The 26,214-nt window shown below is 51.6% G+C and overlaps 1 long non-coding RNA gene across 1 annotated transcript; it reads left to right on the top strand.

The window, feature by feature from the left end:
• Window positions 1-1,874: 1,874 nt before the first annotated feature.
• LOC110312392 lies at window positions 1,875-17,962 on the top strand. The gene is made up of 3 exons (XR_002380047.1): window positions 1,875-1,989; window positions 16,039-16,249; window positions 16,987-17,962. It is a non-coding gene; the product is annotated as an uncharacterized LOC110312392 (long non-coding RNA).
• Window positions 17,963-26,214: the final 8,252 nt, after the last annotated feature.

The following is a 26,214-nucleotide window of genomic DNA, read 5'->3' as shown; positions in this document are numbered from 1 at the left end:
GGGGCTTGGGGACTTAGTATGAGGATCAAAGAGTAGGTTGGTCAGATGCTAGGCACATTTCTCATCCTGTAAGCACACACGTGCATACACCACACCCACATGGAAAGGTCCCATACACACACACACACACACACACACACACACACACACACACACACCCCAAACCCTGTGAGTAAACTGGTAAACTGTGGCCCGTGATATTAGTGGTACTAGCTGTGCACGTACTAAATATCAGTGCAAGTCAGTGCGTGCTCAAAACAGCAGAACTATTCTGCCCTACAGACCTGGAAGCCAGAAGGCCAAGTTCAAGCTATTGGCAGGGCCCCACTCCCTCCTCCGCACTTGGGAAGCATCCCATCTGACTCCCTGGTGATAACCACTTGAGCTCAGCGATGGCTGCATCACCTCAGCCTTCAGGTGGCTTCTGTCTTGTGTCTGGGTGTCCTTTGTTCTTATGAAGATATCAGTCACTGGGTGTGGTCCCCTTGAATCTGGGGTGACCTTATCTTCAACTGAGTTACACCTACAAGGACCACACCTCCAAACAAGGTCACATTCTAAGCTTTCAGGTGGACATAACTTTGGGCGGGGCACAGAACACCATTCAATCCTCTGTAGCAGTGGTTCTCAGCCTTCCTGATGCTGCAACCCTCTAATACAGTTCCTTATGTTGTGGTGACCCCCAACCATAAAATTATTTTCACAGCTACTTCATAACAGCAGTTTTGCTACTATTTTGAATCATAATGTAAATACCTGGTGTGCAGGATGTCCGATGTATGACCTCTGTGAATGTGTCAGATGACGCCCACCCCCAGGGGTTTGCGACCCACCATTTGAGAAGCGATGCACTATAGTTACATTTACAATGATGATGGAGTAAGAATGGGGACAGCTTTTGTGGGGCGCTATCATTTACCCACTACAAATGTATTAGAGGATTGTAAGAGATTCAGAGGGAAAGTAACACAGAATAGGGGTGACTGGGTAGACTAGGGGTGACGACTGGGTAGAATAGGGGTCATTGGGTAGAATAGGGGTCACTGGATAGAATAGGGGGTTCAGACTATAGTTCTGATAGGAGGGGTTCAGGAGACGCCCTACTGGGATGATTTGAACAGAAGTAGAAGGAATGAGCCATTTGGGTGTCTGGGGAAAGGCATCCAGGAGGCAGGAGGAGCCGTGCAAAGGTCCTGAGGCAGGAATATGCCAGACATGAGGCTGGAATAGAGTAAATGAGAGGCAGACGAACAGCAAAACGGGATCTGGCAGGTCTTGCAGGTTCCTGTAGGAAGGAACCTGTCTCCTTACAGCACTGTGAGTGAGGATCGCCAGAGCTGAAGAGAAATAGAAATGCCTGTGTTGTCACGTATCTCTCTGGCTGCTGGTTTGGGCCCAGGCTGCAGGAGGCCATGACTGAGGCTAACTCGGCTTCCAGCTCTCCACCACACCCTGCTGCCTCAGGCAGAAAAGCCTCCACAACTCGCCTGGAAAGGCGCCTCGGGTGCCCTGCCTCCCCTGCTGCTGGACCCCCCGGCCTGCCCGCAGGGTTCAGGTTTCCCCTAGTCAGCTGTACCCACCGAGCTGGGAAACTCGGCTTTCCAGAAACAGTTCGTCATTTTTCCATTCGGAAAACTTTGCTGCTCCCGCCCCTGTCCCCTGCAACCAAAGCTGAGCACGAAGCACGCGGCTATTCTGGAGTTCAGGAGGCCCACGAGCCGGGGCAGGGTGGGTCTCACCTGCTCATAGCTATCCACCACCAAACTACCGGTTCCACAGCTGGCCATCATGCTACTTCCTCCTTAGGGATCCTCCCTGCCCTCCACGCGTGCTATATCATCCACAGATCACACCTACAGCCCACCCACCCACCCGCTTTAGTCCTCTGCCTTGCTACGTAGGAAGGAGTATGCCCAGGCTGGAGGCCCCGGAGCACCTTGGGAAGAGGGGAGTAGGGTTGAGACTCATGCTCCCACCTTCGCTGCTGAGGTAAGTGAAGAGTTCTCCCAAAGTCTGTCTTCCACGGTGTCCCTTGCTCCCTGGCCAATGGGGAACCTCCACATTTGCTGAGCCAGCCGAGTAGGCAGAGCCTGGGGCTTGGGATGATTTCTTTAGGTCCTCCCGGATAATAACATTTTCTTTCTCCTCCTGCTCCAGTTTTGCCCTACACTCCTTCTTGAGGAGACCCCAAGATCCAGCTAATTGTTTTCCCCAAAGTGCCTGACCTGCCTGAGACTCAGAGGTCCAGATATGTCACAACCAAGCTCCATGTTCCCCTCCAAAGGACTGTTATTCTCAAGCCCTGTATAAATCTCTGTCCACGTGTGACCAGGGGGTCAGTCCCCTCTTCATTCAGTCTTGGAAAAAAAAAAGAACTAAAATTTGATGGCCATCAAAACCAAACCCCTGTCATTTCTTAAATACGGGACTTGGAGGCATATTCCTAAGTGTCTGAGTCTCCCTGGCTATGAAGTATGGATATGCTTTTCACAGTGCATAACACTGTAGTGATTTAGTTAATATCATGGATGGGGTGAACTCCGTGAATACCCACACAGTTGCCAAGCACCGGCAGTTTGAATGAGAATGTCCCACATTGGCTGATATGTATGAATACTTGGTCTCCAGCTGGCGGCGCTGTTTGGGGGCCGTGTAGGGGGTGTGTCACTTGGGGCGGGCTTTGAGGTTTCAAAGCCTCCACGACTTCTCTCTTAGCTCCAGGCTTCCAGTTTAAAGCGGCAAGCCTTCAACTTCAATGGTCAAGCCTCTAGTCTGCCTTGGTGGGGTCTTAATCCCCTGGAATCCAACATCAACTCCTCCATAAATTGCTCCGGTCCTGGCATTTTATCACAGCAGCGAGACCTAATCAGTACACAGAGCTACGCATCTTGATGAGCCAAGCACGGACCTCTGCTCTCCCTGCAAAAATCTCCAAGGGCTAAGCAGAGGTTTAAGCATGCTTTCTTCTAGATATTTCTTGCTTTTATTTTTGAGATTATAAAACAATTACAGCATCGCCCCCTTCCCTTTCCTCCCTCCAAATACGATGTCTCTGTCCTCAGCATCTCTGGGCTGCCTGGGTAAGGATGCTTTGTGTAAGGATGGGGCCTGTGGCTTTCCCCATCGACTTCGCCTATTGAAGCTGCCCTTGTTCAGCTCCCGTGTAGGCTGTCATGTTTGTGAGACTTTATGGCTGTAGCTTCTGACAAGGCTATGCCTGCAATGTTCCCTGAGCCTTAAGTGCCGGAGTTGTTTTGTAGATGTTTCCATTAGGACTGAGCTCCACAGCTCTGCATTTTGATTGATTGATTGATTGATTTTGATTGATTGCTCTTTAGAATAATCCTGGCTGGGGCCCACAGTGACAGGGTAGGGATCAGTTAGAGGGGATCAGTTTTGTTGTTGTTGGAGTTTTTGTTTGTTTTGTTTTGTAATGGTCTCTGTTGCAAAGAGTCTTCCTCCTGAGCTATGAGGACTACACCCGGATCTGGTGATCTGGAGCTAGGAGCCTCGATCGGAGAGAACAGTCAACATTTGTCTTTCGGAGTCTCACTCAATATGATCTTTGCTAGAGCCATCCATTTACTGCCTAGACCCTGGGCAAGGGTGTGGCAAGCGGACCGTGGACCAGACGGAAGAACTGGTAAGGTTGAAGCAGGTTGAAAAAAACCCGGTAAATCTCATGATTGAAAACAGCAGGCAGTGGAACCAGCTCCCCGCCAGGTTCTACCAATCCTGGGACAAGCGACCATGACACCCCACTGAGAGGACCATGGCAACTGGTCACATAGCCTAAAAACCTGGAGTTTTCCATGCTAATGAGGAATCTAAACAGGCCCCGAGTGTTTAGCCAACGAGCTTCCCTTCCTGGGCATCCCTTCCTGCAAAACCTATTTAATCCCTGGTTCACTATGAGTAAGACTAGGCATTCACATCTGCCATAAAAATAAAGCAGTTTGGACAAGAAAGGACCAAGCTGCACCTAAGTCTTTGGAGAAGGCTTCTCTTCCAGCCCCTCCAGACTTTCAGCACTTGCTCGGAGCCAAACCAGATTCCACCCTAGTTCTGGGCTCAGCCGTCCCCTTCCTGCCTGGCGTGTAGGGGGAGTGTAGACCCTCGGACCACCGTTCTCAACTCCTCAAGGTCTGCAGCCATGTCTGGGTATACAGGAGATGGAAAACCACAGTATCCATCCCAGCCACCGCTGTTTCTCAGGACATGGGGGTAGGGGGAAGGGGTCACGGGCTGAGACACCCCCCCTTCCCCCAATCTTGAACTGCATTCTCCGTTCCCTGAGGAGAATGTATGTGGTGCTCCGGCATCCCAGCATCAAAGCAAACACGCAGCCTGACAGAGAAGAAAACAGGCCATTCTTTTTGTAAGATTTTATTTTCATTATTTTTAAATTCTGTGCATATGTACACACACACACACACACACACACCACATGAATCTAGGTTTCCTATAGGGCTAGAGGCATCGGATCTCCTGGAGCTGGAGTTACAGGAGGTTGTGAGATGGCCACTGTAGGAGCTGAGGACAGAACCCAGGTCCTCTAGAAGAGCAGTGCTCTTAACCACTGAGCTATGGCTCCTGCCCTAAGATCCAAGCAGTCTTGGTAGCTCTGTGCAGCAGAAATCAACCTGCCAGGGGATGCTCAGAAATTCACCCCATCTCCTCCTGGACCGGACAGAAATCTGTAAGACATTTGGAGTGGGTTGATGTGAGGCAGGTGACCATTACCTGCCCTCTGCCATGAAGCTCAATAGCTATGAGACTGAAAGTGAAAGAGCTACCTGGACTCTGATTGGGCGTGCTCACACTGGGCAACCTGAGGACAAGCCCCGCCCCCTCTGCAAATTATTGAGGACAGGCTGTGACTCCATCATCGCCCTTCTCTACCCCCTTCTCTACCGTCCTCTTGACCTCCCTCACAAGCCTGCAGGCCAGTCCCGCCCCGTCCAGGTTAGCCTGGTTCAGCTTTCAACATCTCTACCCCCAACTAAAGTTAAATGACAAACGCTCTCCCAAACCCTGTCTTGACATAGGTTCTTCCTGCTCACCCCAAAAAGGGAGGCTGTGGTGGGCATGAACAAGAAGGAAGCTAGCAGAACCCCTTCCTAACTGGCTCCTACACTGTCACCTGGGGGCCCCTGACTATCCCAGGATTCTGCCAAAGAGCATAGAAGTCAGGGAGCCTGCTCCTGCCTTGCCTCTTTGACCAAGAGTAGAGAGGTGACCCCAGGAAGTGGAGCTCCCAGGCCCAAGTGACCATCCATGCCTGGGTGCAAGAGCAACGTCTCAGAAGCCTGCTGAGTGCCACCCCAGCCCTTCTTGCACACCACAGAATGTCCTTCCCTCTCCTCATCCTAGGAGGGTAGGGGCCCTCCTGAGGCTCCTCACAGCCTCTGCTGTCCACCATGGTCCCTCAGATTCCCACTGCTCTCCTATGTAGAGACTTTGCCTACCCAAGGGGAAGAGGAAAGAGACTGGGACCTACTCTAAACCCTATTTATCCCTTCTTAGTGGCAGTCCAAAGGAAAACTTGGAGAGTGGATGATGAGCTGTGTGTTAGAGGATAATACAAAGTGGTTTCATTCAACGTGAGAATACCACGCTAGTTTAGTAAAAGGCTCAGTTTGCATTCGGGTGTGTGTGTGTGTGTGTGTGTGTGTGTGTGTGTGTGTGTGTGTGTGTGTAAAAGCTCATATCAAGTGTTTTCCCCTGTCTCTCTTCAGTTTAATTTTGTGGCAAGCTCTCTCACTGAACCTGGGGCCCATCACTTAGGCCAGACTGGCTGCCTGTGAGCCCCAGAGATCACTCCTCTGATCCCCAGTGATCCCCCACACTGCCTCTCCCTCTCCAGCTTTTGACTTGGGTGCTGGGGAAGCATGGATCAGGTCCTGATGCTTTCACAAGTAAGTACTTACTGAGGTGTCTCCCTGGACCACTGTGTATGTAGAGATGCATTCTGGAGTGATTGGGGTGACAGGCCACAGTGTCATAACATTGTGTATGTGTGTGCATATGTTTGTATGTGCTCAGAACCCCCACAGCAAATAAAATCCAGCAAAATGTTCATTATTGTATCTCAGTGGTGAATCCCTGCAGGTTCACAACACTACTCTTATCTGTTTGAAAGTTGGGTTTTTTTTATATAGTAAGAAAAAAGTATTTAAGAAAAAGGGAAAGGAATTGTTCCGACCTGGGCTTGGATACACCATCTCCTCTGTATCTCTGCTCTGTGATGTTCAACAGAGATTCGTTTGGTAAGGTTCATTGAGGCTGAAACCCATGAAACCCATGGTGAGAGCTGGCAGAGTTTCTCACAGGTGTCAAGCACTCAGCAATGGCTGCTGGGTGTTAAAGGAGTCATGGGGAGAGCTGGATGCATGGGGGGGGGCATCCTTCCCAGCCTTTGTACTTCAGCCTTTTCTACCCTCAGTAAAGAGAGGTTAATATTGCTTGGATTTCTGGGTAGATGACTCAGTCAGTCAAGTGCTCGCTAGGCAAGCATCAGGACTTGAGTTTGCATCCCTGCGCTCAGATGAAAAGCTGGACACAGTGATAAATGCCTATCATCCCAGCACTGGAGAGGCAGCGGCACAGGGATCCATGGGGCCTGCTTGATAGCCGGAGTCTCTGAATCACTGAGCTCCAGGTTCAAAGAGACCCTCTTCATAACAACAGGCCACTGAAGAAGAAATCCACTGTAAGACTCTGGCCTCCACTTACACATACACAAATATGAATGTCTATACACACACAAACTCCAAATGCATATGTATATACACATGCACAGCTACTACACAGGTGGGCAAACATGATCATATATTCATACACATATGCAACATGCATACAAACTCCAAAGATGTGTGTATATACATACAACACACACACACACACACACACACATACACATACACACACACACACATACTGCTCGGGTCAACAGCCCAAGCCCCTTCTTAATGTTGAGTTGTGTTGGATGCTGAAGAGAAGAGAATGTGGGGTACTTCTTAATGCAGGACACTAATTCCTACAAGAAGCCCCCAATTCTGTAGCCAGTCCAGAATCTGAACAATTTCCATAAGCCACATCAAGATACCAGCTTTGAGGAAAGTCAGGCTTGAAGGTCAATCCCTCAATACCTCCCATAGTGGTGCAGGGTAGGAAGGAGGGAGTGCCCCATGCCAAGACATGGGTAGTAAGGGGAGAAGGCCAGCCTTCCCTATTTTGGGAGGTAGGAAGCAGCAGGTGGCTGGCTGGTGCTGGGACATGTGAACCCTCCCATTAGGGGCCATGTGGCCAGCAGCAGGGCAGCCTGGCACTGCCAGGTACAGCCAGGCTCCAGTGAACCCACTGGCCATGTGGAGAAGATCTGGTTTCCCAGCCATAGCACAAGTCACAGCATGGATGGTGAAAAGCCACCTGACTCTACCCTGTTCCCACTGCCTCCCTTACTCTGCCCCCAAAAAAAAAAAAAAAAAAAAAAAAACCTCTTCAGGCAAGCAGGCTGCAGACCTGGAAGTTAAAAAGTCCTCCGAACCCCTCCAGTTCAAGTAATGGAGGTATAACCCTACCATTCCAGGGCTTCTTAAACAGAGATTCTACCTAAGGAAGTCTGAAGGGAAGTTAGCTCTACATCCAAAAAAAAAAAGGAACTTGACTTGACCATGGTGAACTAGGTGCTACAGGTGGCTGGTGACAGCCCATGGTGACAGTCCCCGTAGGAACCTGGTTATTTTGGGCTGAGTATCAGAAGCAGACTTCCCGGATGAAAATAGCCTTCCCTGGGTGTCAGACCCAAGACATATTCTGTTCCCAGTGGCCTGCTTGTCACAGGGCACTGTTCTGCCTGCTCCTCCCAGGCAGGGTGAGCATGGCCAGGACATCCTTCCAGCCAGGAGAGGGGGGCACAGGGGGCAGCAGAGACAAGCCCTGTTTCCTAATCAGGACCTTGCAGGAACACAGCACTGGTCTCCAGGGCCACAGAGAGCTATGCACCATTTACCAAACTCCTCCTTCTCCAGCTCTGCAAAGCCCTCTGGCTCCACCTGCCTCCCCAGTGTGTGGTCAGTCATTTCTTGTGGTCTGGGGCTCCCCCTAAGACTCAAAGTTCCCAGGGGATAGGCCCTGTGTGTTCTTCAAACTGGCAATCTCTGAGGCCAGGCAGGCCCTGTCTTTCTCAGGCTAGAGCCAGCTGATGTCAGACAGTGTCTCCCTCAGACCAGGTCTCTCTGAGGACAGCACTCAGGGTTAGAGCTCTCCCAGATGGGGTTGTGTCCCACTTAATCTGGGCTCCTTCAGGGCAGGACCAGGCCTCTCTTGCTTTCTGGCACAGTCTAGAGACAGTTTACCGGAGTTCAGGAGTCCAGGGTTCCTGGTCATCCGCCTCTAGATACAGCTCTCTAGGGCTAAGACGTTTTGACACTTGGAAGGTTTCACCTCCATCACTTCAGGGCATCAGTCTAACTCCTCAGACTCCCCTTGGTCGTGAGGAAACTGTGGTTTCCTGCCCTCCGACCAGTGTGAGACTTAAATGAGATAATATGAACAAGAGTCTTGGCAAGGTGCCCAGCTGAGAGGGCAATTAAAAGGTAAAGAAAGAACTGGAGTCTTGAGATCCGTTTGTCAGTTAGACAGAGCCCCAGGCCATATGACCCTGGAGTCTAGGACCAAGACTGGCCCTGGAAGGCCACAGAGTGACCTAGGTCACTGTCCAGGCTAGGGATCCTCTTAAGATTCCAGTCTGCAGCTGTCTAGAGGCACGGTTCAGGCAACACTGTAGCAAGACTCATTCATGCTCCATGTCTTCTCTTCTTTGCCACAGTCTAGCTTGTAGTTAGGGGCTCCTTCCCAGCAGAGCCAGGCTCTAGCTTGCAGCACCCACCTTGAGCTCCCAGCTCCAGTCACCCCCACGATGCTCCGAGCCTCTCCCTGCCTCTCCTACCACTAGATGGAAGAGCCCAGATTCTTTGTACAAGTGACATTCGCATGGTATGACACCTCTGGACCGGACAGAGGACCCCAAACCAGGACCAGACAACATAAATATATCTGGGGAGTTTACATTGTCGGGGGGTTTGGCGTGCTCATCACTCTGCAAGCTCTGCCCCTGTTTATTCCCTGAGAGTTCACGGCCGGGGCACCACCGCTGGAGGGAGGTGGAGGGAATCTTTGGGTGGCTGCAGCTGCAGGGACATCAGTGAGCTGGAGGAGCCTGGGAAAGCCTGAGCGCACGTAGGCCACACCCTCCCACCTCCTCCAGCTGCACCGGCCCTGCTCCAGATGATGCTGTTTGCAGGAGAGAGTCCCAGGATGGACTTGTGGGTGGAGGCCTTTTGGCCATCTTCCCCTCTGACCTCAGCCCCACCCAGTTCCAGTACACCCTCTCAGGTCCGGCTAAGTGGGTTCTGGCTTGGGCTAATCTTTACTAGCTGCTCCTGTAACTTGCCCAGGGCTCTATTCTGGGCTTGCAGCAGTTCCCACCACTCCATATCTTTGACCCGCTCTGAGAAGCAGACTAAACCAGGACTGTCTTAGTCTGCCTGGAAGGGTGGGAACCCAAAGGCTATTCTGGCTGTCCATAGTTCAGGGTCAACCAGCCAGTGGTAATAGCCTCTTGGGGGCCTGCACAGGACCCACCCAGCAGAGAGAGAAACTGAGACAGGGCATTCAAAGAAAGCAGATGAGGCAGTTGCTCAAGGGTGCTTGGCTGTCGAGGTTAGGATTCATGCTGTGTTCTAGATGGCTGTCTTCTCTGCTTGGCCCTTTCTACCCAGAACCTGACTCTTACCTAGTGTGCAAGGACACCTTCCCAGAGCAGATAGGAGACACCTATCTTCTCCACAGACTTTCATGTGAGATGAGAACATGGCCATTAGTTTCAATTTTCACTGGAAGGGCAAAGTCTCATGCCAAACAGGCAAGAGGGGAAAACCAATAATAACACCAGGCTCCAGAGCTGCCTGGAGGCCAGGGAGCAAAGCTGTCCCTTCTGTCCCTTCTGAGTCCTGAAGTCCCCCATCTCAGGAGCCCCTCACTGTGCCTCGAGGGCACATGGTGTCCTATGACAAAGAGACAGGGTGACTTGTCTAAGGTCATACTGCCAATGGCAGAACCTGTCCTGTGGGCAAGGAAAAGAGATTGAAAGCTGGGTGTGGTGGCTGAGGCAGATGGATCTCAGTGAGTTTGAGGGCAGCCTGGTCTATAGAGTGAGTTCCAGGCTAGCCAGAGCTACATAGTGATACATTGTCTAAAAAAAAAAAAAAAAAAAAAAAGTGAAATAGAACTGGAGACATGGCTCAGTGATTAAGAGCGAACACTTGTTACTCTTACAGAGGACCCCTGGTTTAATTCCCAGCATCCACATGGTGGCTCTCAACCATCCATCACTTCAGTCCCAGAGGTTCCAAGTCCCTCTTCTGGCTTTCATGGGCACCAGGCATGCAAGTGCTGCACAGACTTACATTCAAACAAAACACTCATACATATAAAATAAAACAAATAAACTTCCAAAAATTTTAAAATAAAAAAAAAAAAATAAATAAATAAATAAATAAATAAAAAAAAAAAAAATAAAAAAAAAAGGGGGGCTGGTGAGATGGCTCAGTGGGTAAGAGCACCCGACTGCTCTTCCGAAGGTCCAGAGTTCAAATCCCAGCAACCACATGGTGGCTCACAACCATCCGTAACGAGATCTGACTCCCTCTTCTGGTGTGTCTGAAGACAGCTACAGTGTACTTACATATAATAAATAAATAAATCTTTAAAAAAAAAATTTTAAAATAAATAAGTAGAGGGTGATTTTTGAATACTAGTTTTAACTACGAGTGTGTGAATGTGAGCATGTGTGTATGTGTGTGTGCACGCACACACACATACCCACAGCCACTGGTGGGGACACTTGAAGCTGGGTCACATGTTTCATGGGCCAATGAAAGAAACGGTATGAGATTCACAGAAGGACTGGAAGGAAGCGGGACTATATAAACCATGCCTAATGGTGCGGAATCACATGACAGGCCTCATTTCACATGACCTTGGCCATAGCAACTGTGGGCTGGTGTTCCTGGAGTAGCAACAGTCTGTAGTTGTCTCAGCCATATGATATGGTAGACAGAGGTGGGAGGTGCTGGTGACAGTACTGTGTGGGGTTAACGGTGGAGGTGTTGGAGACAGCCACAGTAGTGACACAGATGAGAAAGGTGACTGAGCCAGATGTGAACCCCTTTCTAGCTGCTCCGGGCAGCCCCTCACAGTTGTTCATGTCTAGCCCTTGCAAGCTAACTGTGGCTGAGCACTTTTACCAAATGTGACATCAAGCCACAAAGAAGTCAAGTCCTGCTTGTTCAAGGTCACAAAGGCAGGAAGAGCCAGACGATCAACTTGCCTCAGTTCTCTGGCCCCAGTGCCCGTCAGCTGCCTGCCCTTGCAGAGCGAGGTGCCAGGACAATGTCCCGATGCCCTGAGTAGGTGGGCCAGGACAGGCCATGCACTCTCACACAGCAGGCTCCAGTCTGAGCAGGGAGGAGGCACAGAGCCACATGACAGAGAAAATAGCCCCGATGCCGGCCCCACAACCCACATGCAGTGTGACCTTCTCTGGGTGGCAGCCAAGGTGGATGCCAGCTGCCAGGTGACAGCAAGCCCGTCGGCCAGTTGGTGGAGCCTGGCAAGAGCCCCACACACCAAAGAGGTGAAGTCAGGAGTGGAAATAATCCTGGAACCAGAGGAAAGCTTGCTTTCCTGGAAAGTTCTTCTCCAATTGGCTATGGCGGGGACTTCTGCACAGGCCTTTCCAGTCAGAAGCACGGTTATTAATAAACCCCAAACCTGCCTTTGTCCCCACCCTTGGGAGAAGGCAGAGTTTTCAGGGCCTCCTCGCTGCCCCAGGCAGAAAGTCCCACTGGTGGAAGGATAGAGAGCCCATAGGATCTGAGCTCTCTCTATATATAGAAGGTGTACAGTCTTAGACTTCATTCCTTTTGAAGTCCCCCAAATGCTCTCCAATTCAGCCATAGATCAGGGGCTCAGAGGGAATAGGAGACAGGGGTGGGTGGCCTCCATGCAGGTACACCAGTGTGCAAGCATGCATGGATGCTTTGGTTGTGGCTGAGGTGCAGATGTGGGCCCCGAGCAAGTTATGGGGTGATGATGATAGAGTCCTGGGGACCCCTGAGGCTGTCTGGGGACCCACGGGATGGCTGTATAAACTGCATACTTCAGTTACTTGCTATTCCTGTGCCTTTGTGAGCCTGGATGATGCGTGGGTGGCTACTGTGAGGGTGATGAGGCCGTACCAGCACCTCTTCTGCCAGAGCCTAAATATTCCATGCCCCCACCCTACCTGCTGGACTGACCTCATTAGGCCCATGCCTCCACGTTAGAAGGGTAGGGCTGGGGAAAAGTGACAATTCCTTAGTCCAAGTGCAGAGTCCCTAGGGCAGGAGGGAGAGTCCTGGAAGCAGGGGACACGGAGCTTAATATAGTCAGAGGGCTGGCTAGGAAAATCTCCCATTACACCTGTCAACTCAGGCCCCATCATATGACACAGCTCAAGGTAGTGAAGCCAGCGAGGCAGGGTACACCCATTCCTGGACGGAGCTGAGCCACCCCACACTCTGACCCTCCCCATGTCCTCAAATGGAGCCCCTGTCCCAGCTGTTCCTCCTGGAAAAGAGCAGGGTCCAAAGAACTCACAAGCAATGTGTCTCTACCAGGGCCCAGCCAGGAAGGAGGATGCCTCCCCCCTCAACCCCCCCACCCCGAGATCCCAGAAACGCCAATACAGAGACAATGACCTTCCATCCAGACTCCTGTCCACTAACTCCTCACCTCTGGTCCTAGAACCACAAGGACCATCCTAGACTGTGATAGACCATGTCAGGGGCCCTGTGTTCAGCCTAGGGTGGAATGGAACAGGGGCAGCCATGTCAGCAGCCCCCTCCCAGCCACTCCAGGAGATCAGTGAAGATACCGGCTCCTCCTGCAGTAAAATCCCTAAACCTACATGAGGGGAAGAGGCCACCTTGTCCTTGGGATCCTTGAGGGGATTGTGTCAGGTCCCTTCTGTTGAGTGTCCTGTGTGGCCTTGTGGGTTTCACTCAGCTCCTCGGGGGCTCAATTTGATTGTGACGAAGTCTTCACCTCTCGAAGCTACCGGCTGTGTGTCATATCACAAAATCTGTAAGATTGGGGGTTATTTGTTTTTGAGAGAGGGGGTTTTATGTAACCTAAGCTAGCTCTAACTCAATACGTAGCTGAGGGCGACCTTGAATTTGAAGCAATTCACCTGCCTCTGCCCCACAAGGGTTGGGATTACAGGTGGTGCTGCACAAACCCAGTTTGTGCTTTGGTGGGGATCAAATGCAGAGCTTCAGGCTTGCTAGGCAAGAACTCTCCCAGTTACATACCCAGCTCAGTAAATATTTTCTTTTTTACCAGTTGGGGTTTGATTTTTCCTGTTCTCTTCAGAACTGATGAGGTTGGTCTTTTTGTGTGTGTATGTGTTTGTACTTTTGGGTAGAGGTAGCATTTTTTTAAATTATTATTTGTGCATGTATAAGGACGTGTTGGCACACGCATGCTGCAGTTGTAGTCAGAGGGCAGTCTTCGAGAGTTTATTCTCTACTCCCACTATTAGACTTCAGGATGGCCAACTTGTACAGCAAAGGCTTTTACCCAGTGAGCCGTCTTGCTGGAGTTGTGTACACCTAAGTGTGTATGTAAGTCAGCCAAGTCTCCCTCGAATGGAGTTTTCTCCTATATTCACGAAAAGATAACCAAGGCCCAGTGTTCCTGGACCAAGCCTTCAACCGTGAATGTCACCAGAAAACATCTCCCAATAGCTTCTGGGTCAGCCATTTCCTGGGTATCAAATTGCACAACTCAGTGGATTTTTATAGATGGATATGTCAGCTTCCCTATCAAGGTCAAACAGGGTGTTTCCGGCCCTCCTGGAGACTCCATCAAGCCTCTATGGGTCTTTGAACTCAAATTAAAAGAACCGTAGGGTGTTTGTCCCTGCATTAGCTCTTCCTGACTCTCCCTCTTCCCTTTTCATGGCTGGGTAGTGTTCCCTTGGGTTAATCTGCCACCATTTCTGTCTCTATTTCATGTCGTTTCCATCCTTTTAAGAGAGTAGCCCTGGCTAAGAATTCTAGGAAAGAAGATTAAAATCACTGGGCTAGTTGATCTCAGTCGTTGACTTTATTGGATTAAGACGGACCAAGGAGATTATTAAAGTCCACTTCTGGGTGCATCTCTGAGAGCATTTCCAGAAAGGATTGACTAAAGACTGAAGGAGATGCCGCAATGTGGGTGGTGCCACCCCACAGCCCAAAGGCCCGGGTGTGGTTTAAAGGGAGGCAAGGGGCTGGCTAATTTGAGCATTTTCCTTCTCTGCTCAAGGCCACCAGAGGCGCTGTTCTGTCCTGTCATGCCTTCCCCTCTGTAATGGACAGGAACCCCAGAGACCATGAACGGAATAAATTTCCCCACTCTTCAGCTGGTTTCCTTGGATATTTGGTCAAAACAATACTAAAACTAACATACTAACTGATCTATTCTGAGTCATGGGAGTCTTTAGAGCCCTGGATCACTTTCAAGAAAGAGGGGGACAGAGACGGTAGCCCCAAACAGAATGTCACCAACATCATCTAGGGTACCATACAAATCACCACGGACGCGATGGCTTCAAACATCAAAAAAATATCCTCCTACAGTCAAGGAGGTCAGAAGTCCAACGTCAAGGCCTACCCAGGGTTAATGCTCCGAACACCCAAAGGCTAAGGGAAGCTTGCTCCATACCTTCTCCTTGTTCCTAGTGGGCTGCTGGCAGGCCCTGGCTTGTGGTCACATCACCCCCGAGTCTGCCTCTTTGCATGACTTCTCTCTGTGTGCAGCTCTGTGCTTCTGCATCTCTGAGTCTCTCTTCTCCTTCTAAGTACACCAGCCATTGTCCAGTAAGATGTCCTTTTAACTTGATTGCAGTCTCCGAAGAACCTGTTTCCATATAAAGTCGCATTCCCAGGCACTGGGAATACGGGTCCTAATAAACACACACCAGTATTATAGCTGTAGGTGTGTAAGTGTACGTGTCTGCGTGGGTGTGGATGGTGTGTGGGTGTGGATGGTGTGGATGTGTGTGAGTGTGTACAGACAAGCCTAGGGAGGTGCTGTTGCTAGTGTGACTGTCTGTGGTAGTGATGGCACACGCGCGTGCATGTGCGCATGCGTGTGTGTGTGTGTGTGTGCGCGCGCGCGCGTGCGCGCGCTTAGGAGCAGCACGTGCATATGTGTGCTCCTGGAACCACAGCTTGGAGAGCCTGCTGGGCAGGCTAGGTGGTAGCAGCAGGCTGGAAATGGGTTTGGGCTAAGGAGGCAAGGGCCCTGCCTTGTGAACCTAGAGGCTAGCTGGTAGAACAAGGAGGAGGGTGTATTGAGCCAAGATGCAGGTGCGGGCAGGCAGGTAGGCAGGTGGTTCCCACAGCAGTGGCGATTCCCAGGTTCCCTTCCAGGAATGTTCCTAGAAAACCCCTCCACCCAGCTTCCCACCCCTACTGCCTCATTTACCTGGTCAGGGAGGTGCTAGGTGACTCATCCCCTCCCAGGACAAGAAGCCAGCTCTTGGCTACTTGTTAGAGAGCCACTCAGGAGTGGGGCAGGTAGCCAACCCTTCCTGGGCCCCACCCCCAAGCCAATCAGGGCAGCATCTGGCCACGCCCCCATATCCCTCACCTGTGCCCTTCATCTAAACGGGGTTGGATGCCAGGAATCAAGGAAAGACTAGGACAGGCAGCCTCACCTCCTCCCAAGGCAAGCTCACCTCCACAAACCCGAGTAATGAGATACCAAGGGGTCCCCCATCGTTACAACAACGTGGGGCCAACCCTGAACCAAAACCCCAACTCTCCAACCAAGCTCTGTTTTTTTTCCCCACCTCCTTGTATTATTCAAACTCAACCACTCCAGGTTCCCATGTAATCTAAGATCTGACAATCATATCTTCCACCCCCACCCCAACCCAAACAGGAGCATAAGTGGTCTGCCTCTCCCTCCCTCAGCCCTGGCTCCTCTACAGATCCTGATTCTAGCACTGCTATGTGATGGGCTTGCTGCCTGAGTAAATGGATCCCCCACTGCAGCGGGACGGATCGTGAACAGCTTGTACTTGTGGGCATGCCTAGGTCTGGGTGTGGGAGCCTTTGGGGACTTCCTGAGGAGCACACTGGGGCATCTAAAGGTGTCCCCCTTTTCTGTCTCTTCTCTTAGACTTGCCATTATCAGTTCTCAGATTCTTGGGCCCCAGGAGGAACCACTTACAAGTGGGGTCAGGGACACCCAAGTCTCCAGCCCTGCCCAAGCTCCGCTGCCAGCATCCTCGAGACAGCTTTGCCCCACCCAGGCCACAGAATGGGGTGACAGGAGGAGGCAGCCAGGCGGCTTCCAGCTTCCTAGATGGGAGCTCATTACCGCAGCACTCAGTAGGTTGTGTGTGTGTGTGGGGGGGTGTGCAGCCAGGACTTGGCACTGACTACAAAGGGTAGGGGGCACCCCCAGCACTCCTGCTGCTGGCAGCAGAGGCTGGAGGAGGGGCTGTGACGTTTGGTGGCCTCATGTGGCTGGGAGGAAGTAGCTAATTGCTGACCTGATGACTGGGCGGCCTGAGGAGTGGGGTGATGATACCACAGGCGGGCGGGCGGGTGGCGGCAAGCATTCAGCCTAAGGAGGAGCCCTTCAGCAACCCTGCAGAGGGCAAGCCTGGGGTGGCTATAGTTAACAAGAAGGGAGTGGGGGGGGGGTTGCTGAGGCTGTGACCGTGGGAAAGGGCTTTCCAGGGCCTTCCCTCGGCTTCCAGGAAGAGTTCAGATGCCCTGAGGCATGAGGGGCCTTAGGAGGGGTGCAGGAGCAAGGGATACACCACAGTTCCTATCTCTGCTCCCCTGACTTGCTCACCCCACCCCCACCTCATCCCTGCAGCCTTGGCTTCCTGTTTGGCTCCTTGAGTGGTCCGGGTTGATGAAGATTTCAGCTGCCCTGGGTGCAGAGCATGCTAGAGGCAAGGAGACCACGGACAGGAGCAAAGGCCTCAGGGATGGTTGAGGCTGACAGAAGGCTGGCAATCTGTTGAGATGCTCATGGGCAGCCAGGAGACCAGCAGGACCATTGCACCAAGGCACACTTGACTGACATGAAGCTTGGGTACCCAGATATCAGAGCTCCCCCAAACCCCACTCTCTCCACAACCTAATTGAGAACAGGTACACATGGCCTTCAAGTGCCCTGGCCAGGACCAGGGACAGATTAGAAGGCTTAGAGGATGTGGACGCTCTCCTCCAAACTCCCAGGTGCAGGGTCCCAGAGCACCTCCACGCTGGATCCCTAGAAAGGAGGACCCATCCATCTGGAAGGCAATCCTTCAGGCCCCTGGCCCCTCCTGTGGTCAGGAACACTCACTAGTACAGGCAGGGATCATCAGCGCTGCTCTGGGAGAGACTAGGCCTCCAGCAAGCCACAGAGCCTGCTCCAGGGACAATCGGGCATGGTTAGAAACAGATGCTAACCCTGGAACTCTCTAAAACGCCTGGTAAAAATCAACCCCTGACCTCAGGAAGTTCCCAGTCTGGTGGGAAAGATACACCACTCTCAGTTCTGCTCTGATGGACCAAAGCTTGCTTCTCAGTCTAAGGGGCAGAGACTCCTGCCCTCAGGGAACTACGAATATCCTGGATTCCAAAAGCATGTTTTCGGGCACATGCCTGCTAGAGGGGGTGGAAGATAATCCAGTTAAACTGAAGAGAAGCCAACAAATATCCTAGCATAAGTATATCCCATACAGCATTTGAGATATACTTAGCTTCATTCTATGTAACTGGATAGCCTGTGTTATTTGCCAAATAACAAGCAAGTGTCCAGCTTGAGAGAGACAGACAGACGCAGCTCCTCCTGACTAGTGTATATGCGTGCAAGTGCGAGTTTGTGTGTGCGCGCGTGCGTGCGTGCATATGCATGCGTGTGTGCGTGCGTGTGTGCGTGTGCGTGTGCGTGTGCGTGTGCGTGTGTGTGTGTGTGTGTGTGTGTGTGTTGGGGGGAAGCTTGGTTCCTGGGGCTCAGCTGTGGCAGTTTAAAATTCCTTCCAGGCCAGATCCCTAATCCTCCCGCACAATGCTGGCCTTCTCCCCCGCCGCCCACGCCCTCCTCGAGGGGCCATGGCAGTGCCACCGGGGGCCTCTTTAAGCCCCTTTGAAGCCTCCAGAGCGCGCACCGCGGGAGGCCCGGCCGCTATGCCAGCTATGCCAGCTATGTCCCCGCTGCCGCCGGCCACCACCGCGCCCCCATTAATGCGGGCTAATCTGGCTAATAAATAAACTCCCCTCCCAGAGGTAGCCCCCCGCTGGCTCCTCCCCTTGCTCTCTCGAGTTGATTCAGAGCTAGGCCAGAACTCGCAACCCCTTCCTTCTTCTGCGCTGTGACTTGACACCTGTCGCATCCCAGCCTAGGAGGAACTGCGATGCACTCTTCTTCAGTGCACCTGCCTTCGGGTGGCAAGACGCCCCGGAACCGGGGGGGGGGGGGGGGGAGATAACCGTCTCAGGGCGCCCCCTGCAGGTGGGACTGCTCCCCGCTGCAGGGCTCCCCAAAGGAAGGCGGCAGGTGACCCTTGGCCTTCTGCCGCGGGAGTCCCTTCTCCGTGGCCTCTGCCGCCCCCTGCGTCCCTGTGTCGATTCCGAAGGTGACTCACAGCGGAGCAGCCATCGCCTCACCTCGTACATCACACCGGAGCGCATGAAAAGGGAGAAATTACAGGACGCCGGGCCACGGCTAATGCGTTCTAATTACCCACCGCCGCTGCCATCCGTGGCCTCAGCAGCACTGGACCAAGGGGAGCTGTCATTGTAATTAGCCCCATTCCCCCCATTCCAGGACCTAGAACCTGCACCCTGCCCTCATGACCCCTCTCAAGTCAGCAGCAGCAGCAGCAGCAGCAGCAGCAGCAGCAGCAGCAGCAGCAGCAGCAAAGGCTCCACCTGCCTCCACTTCAGGGGCTGTTCCATGCCCTATAGGACTGTCCTCTGACTGTGCTAACCCTGGCCTGGAGGTGGGAGACTTGGGAAGCCCAAAACTCACCCGGATTCACTTTCTCTGCTGGTAAAGGATAGTGAACAAGGCCCGATTTCATTGACAGGAACAAGAAAGCCTAGGGGAAAGTTCATAGAAGGCCATGTGAGAAACTACATTGTCCTTGTTTTTCTCCTGGGACACAGAAGACTGGGGAAAGCCCTCCTGGTCAGCTTTAGCTCTTACTGGTGGCTGTGGGGCAAGCACCATTGGCTCCTGTTAGTTACCCTCCTGTAAAAAGTGTCATGCCCACCTCTCAGGCCTAGAATCCCTCTGCTGACCAGCGTTAGCCTGTGAACTCAAGGGGGCCAGCGAGGAGCAGGGTGTGGGGTGTGAGCCACAGAGCCTCGGACACCCTGGTGCTCTTATCCCCGGGATCCCCTCTCCTCTGTCATCTCTAGGCACCCCATTTCTGGTGACAGTGATGGCTGGGTGTCACTTTAGCTTGTTTTCTATCCTGAGTCCATGCTGTCTTGGGCTGCCATTCTCCGCAGGGCTAGCAGCTGCCTGCTTACCATGAGGCCAGTTCCTGAGGGCAGAACCTTCGCTGTCTCCCTCAGGGTGGACTTTCAGGGAAGCCCAGGAAGAGAGGCTTGTGTCTCCCCGCCCACACAGAGGCTCCCAAAGAAGAGGCACTCAGTCTCCCCCATTTAGACTGGGACTCCCTGAAGACAGGTCGGGTCTCCTCAGATAGAGGCTTGCTGAGGACGAGACAGTATCTTACACAAACTCAAGTTTCCTTCAGACCTGTATTCCCTGAGGACAGGTTATGTCCCTTCAGACCTGTACTCCCTGGGGACACAATGTCCCCTCGGAGTGGATATTCCTGAGGACAGATTGTATCTCCCTCCAGATGGAGCTCACTAGGCCCAATGGCTTCTCCCTGTGGATGGGACCTTCGCACTCCACCCTCTGGCTCTCTGTGGTGCACACACATCCCTCCCAGGACACCATTTGTCATACTCTGATGAATGAAACAGACTAAGAATAACTCAGTCCTTGTCTCTAAAGGACAGGGGGAGTGGAGGGAGAAGGCTGGTTCTTGTAAAGGGTGAGGGGGATACGACCCTTCCATCCCATGGCCCAACAGCATTTCCTAGGAGCCCAGCTGGGCATTACAGGAGGCATGGGGTCCCCATAGAGCTCCCTGCTTTGCTGTGTCTAATAGTTAGAATCATCGGAACATTGACAAGACCCGCCCACCTTTCTAGCTAGCAGTTGTCACCTTAGAGCCACCTTCTGTGCCTGGACACAAGTTCTCTCTACTTCTTCTCCTAGTAGGAGGGAGACGGAAACTGGGTGCCAGCTTGGATGGTGACTGTTTTCAGTGGGCATGAGGAATCCCTCCCAGATGGCTCTCTCTCTCTCTCCCCTGTCCCCCTCCCTCTTCCCCACTCAAAACCTCAGGCCTCCAGTTCAGAACTGAGTGTCCTCTCCAGTACGACGATCCTCAAGGGGACATCTTAGGGGCCTTAGGGAGTGGACAAGCATGACCTTAGCCATGTCTGTGACAGTGCCTTCCTGGCACGCTGCCCCACCTGCTACCTCCTAAAAGGAACATTTCTGCCTGGTTTTGACAAAAACATTAGTCTAGGAGCTGGTTAGCCAGATATGGTTCTCGCTCTGCTGCTGACGTCACTGTGACCTTGCGAGGCCATTTGCTTCTCTGGGACTCAGTTTCCCTGCGTTTAAAATGAATTTCTTTAGGATTTATAGTTTTTGAACTTTTTCCTTTTAAAATAAGTCTCCTCTTAAAGGGTGACTCATGTGGCATCTCTCTTCTCTGAGGTAACAGAGAAAAGGTTGGACTTCTATGGCAGAAGCAGAAATGGAGGGCGGCCCACTCATAACTGCCTGTAATTTCCGTTTCAGGGGATCTGATGTTCTCCAGCTTCCTTGGGTATTTGCACACACCAGATCACATACATACTCGTACATGTTCACACATGGACACACACATACATAAAAATTTAATAATAATAACAACAACAATAACAATAACAACAAAAGGGTTGTAAGTCCCACATTTGGTCCATAATGCACCTTATACTCCTGTGTACATACACAGATAGGCACCGGGGTACTTGGGAGCTCACTGTGCAAACCTCTGAGCCGGAAATCCTTTTCTACTCAAGCAATCCGGGGCCCTTACAGGGCTGCGAGCCCAGGACAGGGTGCTGACAGATGTAAGGAGCAGGCAGTGATTATGCACTGCCCAGGCCTAGGGGGGCCTGACCTGGTGAGGAAAGTCCTTTCAACATTAGATCCAAAGCTGCGGGCTTGTGCATACCCTTCCCACCCGCCAAAGCCACTGAAGCTTGCCTTGGAGTTGAGATCTGGGGTGGATAAGGGTGAGCCCACCTCTGCAGGTGAGAAGGATATAGCTTTTCTCTAGGATCCCTCTTGCATGCCCAGAACAAGGGCATCATGGGAGAGCTGGAGAGAGCTGGCAAGGATTAAAGGCTGTGGGCTGCACAGAGAAGCTCACCCAACACTGATCTAGCAGCATGAGAATGTGGCACCCACAGGGATTTCAGCGGAGAAGGGGCCCGCAGAACCTAGTGGCAGGAAAGGAAGCCTGGAGAGAGGAAAGAAAGACGATGCCCCACAGGAAGCCAGCCCAGGCCTGGAGTCTCCTAGCTAGGGCATCAGGGTGAGTCTTCAGCCTTGACAGCCTTCTTACCAGCTGTGATCCAGGTACTGAGCAAGGCCTGTGTTCAGACCCAGACGCCTGGTGTCACCAGGCAAAGGAGGTACAGCCCACCCTTGGTTTCTGAGCAACCTGAAGTCCCTCAGAGAACATGACAAAGGAGTTAAGGGTGACTCTAGTCCTTACCCCACTAGGGTCTAGGGTAGTGGAGGGAGAGATACTTCATCCTCCCTCCCCTATCTCAGACAGGCAGACACACAGACATAGACACACATAAATGCAGATGTGTACATATACACACAACACACACACATGCTCATGCACAGGCCCAGCTCCAAGTGCTCAGACCATCTTCATGAGAAAGTCAACTGAGGGCCCTGCCATCATGGGACTCACATTTCAGGTCAGGAAAGACAGATGATAGACAGATGATCACTAAGTGAAAAACAGACTGGAGTTCAGGTCGCTGTAAAATGAGAGATGTGGATGTGCATGCATAGGCAAGGGGTTGCTGCTTTAGATGGGGGTCAAGACACCATCCCAGGGAGGAGACGACAGGAGTGAAAACAGAAGGTGACAAGAATGGAAACCTGGGCTGGGCAGTGGTGGCGCACGCCTTTAATCCCAGCACTCAGGAGGCAGAGGCAGGTGGATCTCTGAGTTCAAGGCCAGCCTGGTCTACAGAGTGAGTTCCAGGACAGCCAGGGCTACACAGAGAAACCCTGTCTCGAAAAACCAAAAAGAAAGGAAACCTGGGTAGCAAGAAGCTAGACCTGCATCAGCGTCAAAATGGATAGTGATTTTAAAAAGAAAACAGCATGTGCCCATAAAAGTTAAAAGGGAAGCGAAAGCTGTTTCCAGAACTTCTGCTCTCTGTCCAGCACCAACCTGAGAATCATAGGCTGCGAGGACAAGGTCAGAGGTCATAGAAGTGTATGACACAACACAGGGCAGGTACCTCTTTCTGGAGCCCTACAGTAAACGGCAACTCAGATAGCCTCCTCCCAGGTTCCATTTTCCTCTGGGACTTGACCTGTGGATACCTGATCTAGGTTAGTAGGATAGACAGATGGGAGGGCCACGCCTTGCTGGTCACATTAAGAAGGAATGAAGCCAGCAGCAGATCCAGGCCCAGAGCAACCTCTGGGGGCTGAGGGAGAAGAGCGTTTACAAGGTCACTGCAAGGCTTCAAAGTCAAGACCGGTATATGTAAATATTCCCAGAGGGAACTTGTCCCAGGAGAACAGAAACACACAGCCGTGGGCTATGCTAAAAGGACAAAAGTCTAGCCAGATACCGGGTGGTTCCTCAGGCTCCAAGCAGGTCACACCCTTGTAGAACAGTAGATCCAGACGGGACATATCTTCCTCTCAATGACGAAGAGAAGTCTCCAGAAATCCTGACATATGAGCTGCTGCCTTGGGGGCGGTTAGCCCTGGGAAAAATGACTGTCGTGTGGATTCTTTCTATTTTCATGTCTGCCTGTCACCTTGTTCTGCTCTTGAGGAGCCTTGTCCAGATGAAACTATATGATCCTTTGACCTGTGGGACTTTACTCTCTTGCTGTAGCTCTGTGAGGTGAAGAAGCGTGCGTGCACCCACGTTTGTTTCTGAATGGTTCTGGGATACAATAGAAGCTCAGTAACTGTCTACACAGAAAAAGAAGGAAGAAGAGAGGGAGAGAGCTAGGCATGTCTAATCTCTGTAGGACTACCCAGTAAAAGGGGGTTAGCCTGCTTCTCGGGGCAAAAGGATTCCAACAGAAGGTGAACTTGGAAAGGCAGAGTTAAGAAACTCAAGGTTAAATAATAGAGGCTGGCGAGACTCTTGGTGGTAAGAGCCCTGGCTGCTTTTCCAGAGAACCCAGGTGCAGTTCCCAGCACCCATGTGGTGCCTTACAACTGTCTGTAACTCCAGTTTCCAGGGATCTGGTGCCCTCTTCTGGCCTCTGTGTGCACCAATCACTCATGAGGTGCACATACAGATCTGCAGGCAGGCAAAGCACCCACAAGGCATAAACTATTTTTTTTTAAAAAAGGTCAAGCGCCTTTAGAAAGATAGGTCAGAGGCTAAGACCACTTTTTCTTGGAAAGGACCAGGTTCGATTCCCGGCACCCTCATAGCAGCTCAGATCTGCCCATAACTCCAGTTCCAGGGGATCCAATACCCTCTTCTGATTTCTGATCAGGCATACATGTGGTGCATTGATATACATCCTAGGACAATACTCATACACACAAATATTAAAAGAAATTTAAAATGATTTTAAGAACTAAAGGTCAAAGGTCAGATGATGGCACCTGTCTTTAATCCCAGTCCTGGCCGAGGCAGGCAGATCACCATGAGTTTGAGCCCAGGTTGGCCTACATGGTGAGCTCCAGGCCAGTCAGGGTTACATAGAGAAGCCTTGTCTCAAAACAAACAACAACAGTTAAAGGTCAACTAATCGAAGTATGGATTGGGTGGCCCCAGGAGATCTGAACTTCCTCAGGATAGTTTTTAAAATTATGCTTGTTTTGGGTGTTTTGGGCTTTTTTGTTTGTTTGTTTGTTTGTTTGTTTTGACTTGTTTTGTTTTTGAGACAGTCCCCTGTAGACAAGGCTGGCTTTGAACTTCTGAATCTGCTTCTCACTCCTTAATGAGGGGATTCCAGGCAAGCTCCATTACGTCCTGTTTATGTGGCACTGGGACTGGAAGTGTTTGAACCCAGGGCTTTGTGTGTGCTCAACAAAGCCCTCTGCTGAGCTTCATCCCCACCTAGGACACTGTTTAAACAGACCAAGAGAACCTTTCTCAGAGGTGCCGTAGCTTGAATGAGTGTGTGTGTGTGTGTGTGTGTGTGTGTGTGTGTGTGTGTGTGTGAATGGATGGATGGATGAGTGAGTGAGTGAATGAACAGACAAATGCATAGGCGGATGAATGAGTAAATGGATGGAAAACAGCCAGTGACTGCTACAGAGACATTCAAATGCTGAGCAGAAGGCTAGAGGCATCTATCTGCCTTTGTCTCAGAGCTGAGTCGGATTGGCTGGGGACCAGACCTCAGGTACATGACAGCTGAGTTCAAAAGGCTCGTGGGAGACACACAAGAAGAGCGTGTGAGGCAGGAAAATGCCTTGAGTCACTCCACCCTCACCAGCTATGTCATGCTATGTGACGCGCTCAGCTGGCAGGAGCTGTGTCTTGGAGAGACTTCAGCTCTGACGCCCACACCTCCCACCACCACCACCCCGACTTCCCAAGGAGCTCACATCCTGGAGCCCACGTTGTTGAACTTCCTCGGGGGTGACTCCTTGACACTAGCCTGCTTTTAGCACCCCCCTTTCCCTGGGGGTGTAGGATAGAATTAATACCTGCCCATACTTGGCAGTAACCTCATTCTACAGCGGTTAGAAGTGGGAACCCCACAATGTCACCGTCAGGCACCAGTCAGGTGTCCTGTCCCTAAGCCCACTAGCAAACTTTCTGACCATGCTCAGAACTTGTCACCATGGCCCTAGCCGTGGTTGGTGACCGATAGTTGACTCATAGCCAGCTGTGGGTGCTGCTTGGAGAAAGTGGGACCCCAGCTGAGCTCATGAGCTTGCAATTAGCTCTCTATGTCCCCTCACCACGAACAGCCTCCTGGCTTCCACAAGCACACGTGTCCCAGGCTGCCCTTTCCCAACCACAGCTGTGGCTCTTGCATCTTATTTTAGCCTGGTGAAGCCTCTTGAAATGTCAGTGTTGCAACTGAGCTAGGGATTGCCCGGTTCAACCTGCTCGTTCCTTCGTTCAACAAGGGAACCCAAAGACAGTGAAGGGTTTCGGGTCACACGCAAACCAGTGGCGAGGTGGGAAACTGACCACGGGCTTCAGGAACTCACATCCAGCTACGTTAAACTTTAGGGGTACAGTCTGTTCCAGGCAGCTCCTCGCCACACACTCCTGGTGTCTCCAGAGCCTGTACCTGTGGGTAAATCCCTGGTTTGTAAGTTAGTTGCTTCAGACGTCCGGGTCCCTAGCTCTAAAATGAAGCTAACTGCAGTGTCTCTTTCCCGGGTTGCTTTGAGAACTTGCGTGAGTTCATATATCTGAATTATTGTGAATTCACAACTGTTATCACACAAGTGTTTACTCTCCATACTAAAGAGGTACAGGCAAGCAGATCTCTGCTGAGTTCAAATCCAGCCTGAGTTCCAGACCAGATGGCACAGTGAGACCGCCATCTCCAAAACAAAACAAAAATCCTATTAGCTAGCTGGACATGGTAAAACACACTGCAGCCTCAGCTATGGAAAGTCTAAGAAAAGAGGGTCCTGAGCCTAAAGCCAGATCAGGCTCCATAGCGAACTCAGGCCTGGATGCATAGAAGATCCTGTCTTAAAAGAAGTCTCCCTCTCCCCTCCCCCACCCCCACAACTAACACTCTCATGTGTTTTTTGGTTTGACTTGGTCCT

Source organism: Mus caroli, chromosome 17 (assembly GCF_900094665.2).
Source record: "Mus caroli chromosome 17, CAROLI_EIJ_v1.1, whole genome shotgun sequence".
NCBI classification, from domain to species: domain Eukaryota; kingdom Metazoa; phylum Chordata; class Mammalia; order Rodentia; family Muridae; genus Mus; species Mus caroli.
Note: the sequence above shows the minus strand (reverse complement) of the source record. Positions and strands in the feature narration are given on the sequence as shown.